General features: G+C 37.1%; 2 pseudogenes; one reads left to right on the plus strand and one right to left on the minus strand.

Moving 5' to 3' along the window:
* Window positions 1-2,001: 2,001 nt before the first annotated feature.
* On the plus strand, window positions 2,002-2,091 carry LOC116641442 (annotated as a pseudogene).
* A 4,550-nt stretch (window positions 2,092-6,641) lies between these two features.
* On the minus strand, window positions 6,642-7,725 carry LOC116641302 (annotated as a pseudogene).
* Window positions 7,726-9,980: the final 2,255 nt, after the last annotated feature.

The following is a 9,980-nucleotide window of genomic DNA, read 5'->3' on the forward strand; positions in this document are numbered from 1 at the left end:
AATCTATAGAGTAACCTTAAAAATAATTTAAAAGCGTATAAACTGTGAAGCTAAGGGCAAATATTGACATTAAATTAAGAAATATATATTTAACACATATATCAAACAAGATCACAGTGGAAATTGAAAAATATTTGTGAATACATAATGAGAATATTGCAAGGAAATTATGTGGGATGTAGTTAAATTTATGCTTAAATGGAGAATGGATAGCCTTCAACTCAGATGTTACAAAGAACAAAGCCTGAAAACAAATTTTCTAAGTATCAATAGAAGACATAAAAAGAACAGCACATTAAGGTGTAAGAATGAAAATTACAAAGATAAGAGCGGAAATTATTGAAAGAAAAAATTAACGAGGAGGATGGAGGGAGCCATTTTACACTTTCATACCTCTAACCACGAAAGTAGTAGAAGGTTTCCCTGTAGGTGGCAGCAGTCTCAAATCTGGGGACAATAAAGATGATGGAGCATGCACAGTACTGATGCTGGTAAATGGGACTGGCCAAAGGCTCTTTGAGTTTAAGATTTTAGAGGTCCGTTAGAGGTCTGATGAGGAAGAGGAAAAGAACAGGTAACCAACCCAGAAGCAACAATTTTTTTAAAAAGAAACAGAAAAGAAAACATACAGCACAACTAATAACCAGTGAAGGTAACATGAATCTTAGCTATAGATGTATTTTTATTTTTATTTATTTATTTTTTTTTTAAGTAGGCTCCATGCCCAGCATGGAGCCCAGCTTGGGGCTTGAACTCACAACCCTGATATCAAGACCTGAACTGAGATCCAGAGTCAGATACTTAACCAACTGAGTCACCCAGGTGTCCCTATAGATGTATTTTTTTAATTAACATAATTTCCATTAATTCTTATTAAGAATGTTTGCAAGGATTTAAAGAGAACATCAGCTGTTCTGTATGTGTTTTTCCAGATGTACTGGGTAGGAAAGGGATACTTCTAAATGACCTGGTATCCTTACCTTAGACAATATAGGGATTTCCTCCAATGTAAGCAACCGAGAGAACATAGTCAGGCTTCAGACTAAAAATATTTGATGGCCCCAGTTGGATGTGGTTCAAGGTTAAGCTATATTCTTCCTCCTGCTCATTTTGGTAGCAACAAACCCTAGATTGTATTCAGATTAGTAATTAAAACATGAATGCAATAATGGAGAAAAAAAAAGAAAAGATTGTTTATCTAGACCTGGACATGGGAAGAAAATAATTTCAGTAGAGTCCAAATGGATTACAAGCACACTGTTTTCTATCATAAATATACTAAAAATGTTAGCTGTCTTCTAGAATTGTTCTTTGTCGATTTTAAAATATAGCCATTTAAGAGAACAATTAATAAATGTAAGATAAAGTAAGATAAAATTATGCCTTTATCTCATCGTGCCCTGTAGCCTTAAAGCTAATCAGAATCCCTTGAGAGGAAGAATTTAAAGGAAAGGGAGGGAAGGTGAAGCCTAAATTTTGCAAGAAAAAGAAACAATAGAAAATCTTAAGTTTTCTAGTAAATTATAGAGGATGTACTGTTTTATTATGTTCAGACTTACAAATTAAAATCTCAGATCATATTTCTCATTTTCACCTTTTCTGATTTCCATGAGGAATAGCTGGCATTTCATTTCATTTTGTCTCATTAATAGTAATGAGTCAATGTGAAAGAATTGGATTTTGAATTGTCCATTACCATTAATGGTAACATTGAGGGAAGGCATTGTCTATGTCTAATGATGTCTGCCTATTACTTTTGGAAAGCATGACTTCTAGGGTTTATATAAGAAGAAAATTTCCTTCAGAGATAATTTTGTCAGGTTAATGTTAAAATTCCTTCCACAATAAACTGTTAGATTTCTCCTCAGTCCCCCAAATCAGAATTAATCACTGTGTGCCCAGTAGCATTTCATCATACTTCTTTCAAGGCACTTTTTGGTCTAACTTTATTATAGTTTCTCATAAACATGAATACCTCACCCATTAGATTATAAACTACTTATCACTTCTCGGCCTTTTGGCTAAGATCAAGTGTAGATTATAAACTACTTAAAGGTAAGAATGAATCTTATTTTTCTTTTTCTACCGCATGCAGTAAGGACATGAAATAAATATTTTTGAATGAATAGAAAATCAGCTTAATAAGAAATATGCAGTATTTTGCAAGTCCCTATGGGGGGAAATGCAGTAATAGGTAGAGTTTTTCTTACCATCCTAACATATGCACATATATGAGCATAAAGGATCCAGTACACAAGGAATTGGGAGGAGATATTGACCCCTCAGAGACATGTAAAGAAGTTAGTGCACAATTGGAATATTAACTATCAGCTTATGAATCTTGTTTTCCCTAAGCAGATATGAACCAAACCACCCAGGGAAGATAACAGAAACATATAAACATAATGACGTTGAGGAGCAAAAGTATATGAGACAAAGTCATGGGTCGCTGCTTTAGACTGAGAGCTATGCAGTCTTTTTTAACTGGAAATCAGCAAAATTTTGGAGTCATGGGATACAGATCTGCTAGAGGGTCTAGCACCCATGAATGAATCAATCACCAAGATTTGAACCAATATGATCATAATTCAATAGAAGAGAGAATAAATCTAACTTTCCCAGGAAAATGGGGCTAGGAGATGGAAAGGGAGCAAAACACTATGATGCATAGGGATGAAAATATAACCCCCACTGCCGCCTAGAAAGTATCATAAGGGACCTTCAAAAAAACCCCATTTATTGCCCCCAATATACAGTATGGTGATTAGAGATAATGTGATTAGGAAAAATCCCAAAACCTGAGCTGAGAGTTCTAGTCTTTTTCTGTGGGTTTTTATAGACAGAAAATCAAAGACCATTTGCCATCAAGATCACATGGAGTCCTTGTCGGTTGCACATGTAGGTATGGTGTGGCTGGACTGCAAACTTGTGTTGATTTTATTCAATACTTTTCAGAAGAAGAAATTAGCAACAATATCCTCACTAATTAGCCCAATTAAGGAATGATCCTTTGAGTTTGAGGATGGAACCTCTCTCAGTTGGAAAACTGTTTTTCACATATTAGCTACATGACTCTTGCCGTGCTTTTATTGCCAGAAAGCACTTGCACTTGTAGTTGATGACAAGATCTTCCCCATTTCATCCTCCAAGAACATGGAAGGTGTCCCATAAGAATAAGATAAAAATCAAACCAATCGATCAGAACACAACTACACAAAGTATAGTATGCCTCAAAATAGAATGGCACTAAAACCAATTAAACTTGGTAACAGATCTAAAGGTTTATGATGGAGGGTGGACAGTGCATTGAAAGCATCACTAAGGAAGATTTATAGAGACAAACTTTGACATTCTTTCCCATTTCCATTCTTTCCCAAATTGCTGTGCTAATATCCTGAGCAACTTTCAAATCTATTATAATTATGAGATGTAAACTTTGGATATCAAGTCTGATGTCATTAAACTGAACATCTCAAATAGGTGGCCTGATTCGACCTAAAAAACATTGTCTTTGGCTCATTCAGTTTTAAAAACTGAACTTAGGTTTACAAAATAGAATTTTCCCCCTGAAATCTAAATTTTGGGCTTCTCTTGAAAAATCAGATCTGATAACATTGGGACAGAATTTCTGCCTCATGTGGTACTGTACTCGGGAGTATCTGCAGAGTGGCTGAATCCTTGTGATGGGGCGTACCTTCCAGTTTGTAAGCACCCAGCATTCAGTCACAAAGACACCTTCCTTATCTACTTAGCTGCTAAACATTGAATTTCAAATCCCTTAAACCAGTCTGAAATCCTAGTGGCTTTTCTATAGTTCCTGTGAACAAGGACAAATTACTAACAATATTTCCATGTAAGTGTTTATTTTAATTCAGGTGCATAATGGACAGTCATTGTCAGTAATCTTTTTGTGGACCAGTAAATGATTTATGAGAAAGCCAACTGACATAATTGTGTGTCCAAACACAGGGCCTCCTAAATTCAAAGTTTAGTCCTTCTGATAACTTAAGGATGTTGAAAGTGTAAAATGGTTGATAAACAATAATCCTAAGTAATTGCTCTTCTAATAATAAATAATTACTTTGTATAGTGTGGTCTTTCATTGTAATAGGTGTTTTAACAAGCAAGAATGTGATAGTTAAAGAAAATAAATATTTTTTATACTCTTTATAATCATAATAGATTTTCCATAGACAGTTATATTAACAGCTAATTTTGATTAAAGAGATTGTGAAAGCATTCAAAGAAATGTATTATTCTACTAATGTATGGAGAGACCAGGACAGATATATTTTCTTGTGGGTGGGGAGTAGAGATGGGGAGGGAAATGAGGTATTTGAGAGATAATTCATAGTGGAGATTTGTCTTGTTAGGAAATAAAGATTTCAACTTATTGGGAAAATACATGAAATAGTGACGGGGATGCTATTATAATGTTCTGAATAGAGATACCAAATCATCAGGGTCACTGTGTTTCTCTTCTGTTCATATATTCTTATAATAGTTCCACTCCTGAGGTATGTAGTGTACCTAGTGCTTCTGATCCTTGGTCCTCATAATATCCATTATTTAAAAGAGAGGCACTTTTCTAGACCCTGCCACTTTGATTTATTCACTGGGCAGAAGTGAGAGTGTGGATTGAGTTTTATGGTAACTGTATTCAGCTATCAACCAACCTACTTACAGTGGCAAGGCAAGTTGAAACATACCATTCTGCCATTAAGTACATATAAACTCCTTCCTCTCAAATCTCCCCCTACTTCCATTTCCTAGAGAGTTAAGGAATGGCATTATGCTTCCTATTTTGACATTCCATGATTAGTAATATCCTGGTAATTATATTTTCTCAGAGTTCTCAGAATTAATAAAATGTTCCAAATCTCTGTGTCCTCCCAAATTCAAGCATCTGCATGTCAAAATAATAAATAAAATAAATCTTATATGCCAGAAAAGTAGATCCATACTCTTGTGGAGTATTAGGGAAGGTGATCCAAGGTAACGTAGAAAAGCAATTAATTGACAAGAAGGAAGGAACTGTGTTATCCCTGAGAATCTTCCCTCTGAAGGTAGACCTCAGAGGACTGAAGCATTGCTCAAGTGGTAAGGTCTAGGTTCTCATGTAAGTTATGTTCAGTAGTTCCAAAGATATGTACTTACTTGTATCTGGGGCCTTTATTTCCCAAATGATCAAATTAAACATGAGGTTGTAGCTCACATATCACAATATTGTCTTTTAACCAGAGCTACTAGAAATATAATAGAGCAAAAATACAAGAATATAAGCATATGAGCATTTCTAAAAGAAACTCTTGTATATCACAATACAAAACATTCATTCAATTTATACGTGAAATATTTCTGGTAAAATCATTATTAAATACAATTCCTTTGGGGGAGTATTTTCATTTAGATCCCCCAAAAAGGTTAATTGCTTTAGTTTTTTAAGTTTCTATTGTTAATGGTACTACGTAGCATTTATTTATGATCAATCTTAAGGCATACTCCACAATTGATATATTCTATTATTTGGAAACTCATCCATATCTTTTGAAACTGAGTAAGCCAATCATGCAGCCTATTCCACACAACAATCTTCCATGGAAATTTCATCTTGCTCAAGAGAGCCGCCATTTTGTATACCACATTACCTGCTTCCTTGTCATACATGATGCCACCAAGGGGAAGGCGTCTGGATCAGGAGTCACTAATCTATAGTTTGACAAAATGCAAATATAAGTGGGGTGAGATGTCTGAGAGTGAGACTGTTTCCAAAATACAGGAAACTACTAAAATTATTCAATCAGATTCTCTCTTTCTGGAATGTGAAATAGAAGTAGAAATAGAGGGGTGCCTGGGTGGCTCAGTCGTTAAGCATCTGCCTTTGGCTCAGGTCATGATCCCAGGATCCTGGGATCAGGCCCCTAGCAGGGAGCCTGCTTCTCCCTCTCCTGCTTCCCCTGCTTGTGTTCTCTCTCTCGCTGTGTCTCTCTCTGTCAAATAAATAAATAAAATCTTAAAAAAAAAGAAATAGAAATAGAACCAGAGAATTATTAGCTGGAGAAAAGTTGAGAAAGATGCAGGGAAGCAATGCAGAGGACCATGAGGGCCCATGAGTATAGAGTAGTTTTGACTAACCTCTTTGTACTTATTTCTTCACCTGTAAAAAATGGATATGATAACCGTATGTCTACTTATGGATCTCTTTTGATAACTGATGAGGTAATACTTGTAAAGCTCTTAGCAGAGTCTGGCATATTGTAAGTGCTCATAAAAGTTAAATGCTGCTCACATCACATTATAGTATAATAATTGTCTTAACTCTCTGTCTCCACTACTAGGCTCTGAGCTTTCTGAGAGCAGGGACTGTCTTACTCTTCTCTGTATCCTCAGTTATTAGCACAGCACCTAAACACAGTGCTTAGCACATTGCAGGTCCTTCACTATATGTCCATTAGATGAGTGAAATAAAGTTTTTCTGCCTCTACACATCTTCCTCACTTTTTTCTTCATACCCACCTATCTACCTCATCATATTCGAGGACCCTAGGAAATCAGTGTATTCAAGTAGCAAACTGAGAATTAGTTCACTTTTATTATTGTTTTGTTTTGCTTTTTTAAGTCTTTAATTCACTTTATTTTTCTTATGTAAAACTATGTGGTGGCCACAGTTGGACCCTCCGCACGGAGACTGTGGTGTGGGTCTTTACAAGATGGTCAGTGAATTCCTGACCTGATAGAAAGACTTGGTGGACACCGTCTCTTTCCAGAGGTCAGGGCTGAGATAGCTGGAGGTCTTGGAAATGGCATCAAAAGTGGCCTTGGTGGGGCACATGGGTGGCTCAGTCGGTTAAGCATCTGACTCTTGACTTCAACTCAATTCATGATCTCAGGATGGTGGGATCAGGCCCACATCGGGCTCCATGTGGAGCCTGCTTAAGATTCTCTCTGTCTCCCTCTCTCTCTGCCCCTTTCCCCATAAAAAAAAAAAAAAAAAAAAAAAAAAAGTGGCCTTGGCTAAGTTACCCAGGGTGGCAGTGCAGCCCCTGGCCAAGGTGCAGCAGTCATCAGTACCAGCCATCATCAGGAGCTTCTTGGGCACAGGGACTGAGATGATGCCAGTGCTTCTGGGGGCAGGAATGAGGCATGTCAGTACAGAGCCACAGTGGCTGGTCACCTTACATGGGACGGTGTGGGCTTGCAAATCTCATTCCCCCAGTAGCCTTGCAGAAGGAAGATAATGGAAAGCTTGGCCGGGATGGTGGCCCCACAGATGGCAGTGGCTACCTTCTTGGGGTACTTAACACCCAGACCAAGGTGTCCATTGTAATCTCCAATGGCAACAAATGCCTTAAACCTAGTCTGCTGCCCAGCACGGGTCTGCTTTTGCACAGGCACAATCTTCAAAACCTCATCCTTGAGGGTTGCCCCCAGGAAAAAGTCAATGATCTCAGATTCCTTGATGAGCAGGAAGAAGAGATAGGTCTCCTCCAGGGACTTGATCTTCATGTCCTTGACCAGGTGGCCCAGCTTGGTGATGGGGATTCATTCCTTGCCCTTGGCGCTCCACGAGTTCTATGGCCTCAGCCCTGGACTGACCATGGCCACAACCCCGGCCTGAGATGCCAATGCCAAAGCCACCAGGGCAGCCACTACGGCCTCCCATTTAAGGGCCTCAGGACCCTCCAGGCCTCCCAGCCCTTCTGCAGCACTGGCAGCATCTGCCATTTGGTGTTTTCTCAAAGATGCTAGTTTGCTTTTAGAAGGTATAAGAATCAACTTGACTTTGCCTTATTTTCTATGCTAAAAATTATATATACTTCAAGTAGCCACAATCTCTTTTCACAATTAATAGAGTTGAGTCAGAGACTCAAGGTATGGAGGACAAGGTGGGGGTGTAGGCAAGGCTTCGTATTAATGAAATAAGAAAATCACTACCTATCAGTTAGAATCCCAGTAAAGATTTAACAAACACAAAATTTCAGAATGTTAGGGTTAGAAAGACCTTTAGAATTTATCTAGTTCAATTTAACTTTGGCTTCATAGATGAGGAAACTGAGATCCAGATAGGAGAATATATTTATAAGACACAAGAGAGCTTGGGACTTAATTATGTGACTCCTTATGGCAATAATGGTCCTTGCTAAACTGTACCACACTGCATAGCAATATATTTTGCATGTCCATAATTTAACTATATACCATATTAGTTATGGTATATAGTATAATAGTAGGACAAAGTGTAAACTCACAGCCTTAGATTTAACTTTATTAGAGGTAAGCAGAGGTAAGCAGCTGTCTAGCATATCTTTTGGGAGAAAATAATCCCAGCAGTAATGATGCTGTCTTCATCATTGTCTATAAATATACTAAATTATTTATTAACATATGTCACAGATGTCAACCAGAATGGAGAACTAATAGCTTATAGTGGTTTAATTTATTTGATTTACACATATTGTCAGAGACAACCTTTATGGAGGAACATATAATAATTAAGCACTTGTCAGAATGGCTAAATGTCACTATAAAATAAACTAGCAATCCAAATCTCTTGGGGCACTTTTGATATGTTACCAGTTCTCCTGGGAAAGGAGGTTTTGAAAGCACAAATTTGCAAAATGTAGCCAATGTGGCCTTAATAGAATCAATAGATTTCACTTATGGAGCTAAGATTAATGGGCTAGGCAAAAATCCAAGCTAGTTATAGGAAATAACAAGTAAACTGAATTTTAGGAACAATCTGGATAAGAATAGATTATTTTAATGAAGGGTCAAATTCCTAGTTAAAGAGATGGCCTAAAAATCCCTTCCTTTCTCTCCTCTCTCCTATTTTCTTCTTCTCCCTCTTATTTCTGTTTTCTTTTTCTTTCTTTGTCTCTTTTTTATAAGAACTCCCAGAATTATCTAATAATTTGGTACTTTATGCACTCTCTGCTATCTCTTCCTTTTATACATCATACAACCAACGCTGCTAGAGGATCATTAATTTTATAGAAGAAAAATGTTTATTTGTAACATTTTTTATCATTTTAACATTTATATCATGTTTTAGCCCACCCGAGAGCTTTGCTCAAGGAGGCTCATTGGTTAATTTTCTTTAGTTCTAGGGCTATTCATGAATTTTCAGAGCTACTGATTCTTAGATGGAATAGCTCAGAGATAAAAAGTCTAGAGCATTCCTGTGGTTGATGTCTGTCTTTATTAAGATATAACAATGATGTAATGCTGCTATGATTCATACTATGATTAATTGGTTTTTTGTTTAAATGCATGAGGGTTCAATATTTTACATTTTATTCTCTCCTCTTTACTTTTTATTATATAACTATGTACAAATAAATTAGCAGATGAGTTAAGAGGGATTCTGCTTCTAGCCATGAAGGAGTACCTGGCAGTTATTACTCTCTTTCCACAAACAACTATGAAATTGGACAAAATATGTGAGGCAATGGTTTTTAAACATGGGACAATAGATATGGTAGGATAGTAGTCTTTGAGAGAAGGGAAACATACGAAGTAAATCCCAGGTTTATCTTCTTTTTCTGTATGAAGTAACTTTCCAAATTATGATTCAAACAGTCAAACCCAAGTGAAACCCTGTATCTCATTGAAGATGAAAAGATTAAAATAGCTGAAATTTGGGGGCTCAGTCGGTTAGACGTCCAATTCTTGATTTCAACTCAGGTCATGATCTCAGGGTCGTGGGATTGAGTCCTGCATCGGGCTTCACTCTCAGTGTGGGACCAGCTTGAAATTCTCTCTCTCCCTCTCCCTTTGCCCCTCCCGGCTCATACTCTCTCTAAATAAATTAATAAATAAAATCTTTTTAAAAATACCTGAAATTTGTAGAGCATGAAGCCATAGAAGAGAGACCAACATGGTGGTTGTAAGGAGGACAAAAGTCTCAATGGGTGGCTTCTGAATATCCTTGGTCAATGGCTGGGCTGCCTATATACATCATTGGGCTTCATGAGACCCCA

This window comes from Phoca vitulina, unplaced genomic scaffold (assembly GCF_004348235.1).
Source record: "Phoca vitulina isolate PV1807 unplaced genomic scaffold, GSC_HSeal_1.0 scaffold21, whole genome shotgun sequence".
In the NCBI taxonomy this organism is placed as follows: domain Eukaryota; kingdom Metazoa; phylum Chordata; class Mammalia; order Carnivora; family Phocidae; genus Phoca; species Phoca vitulina.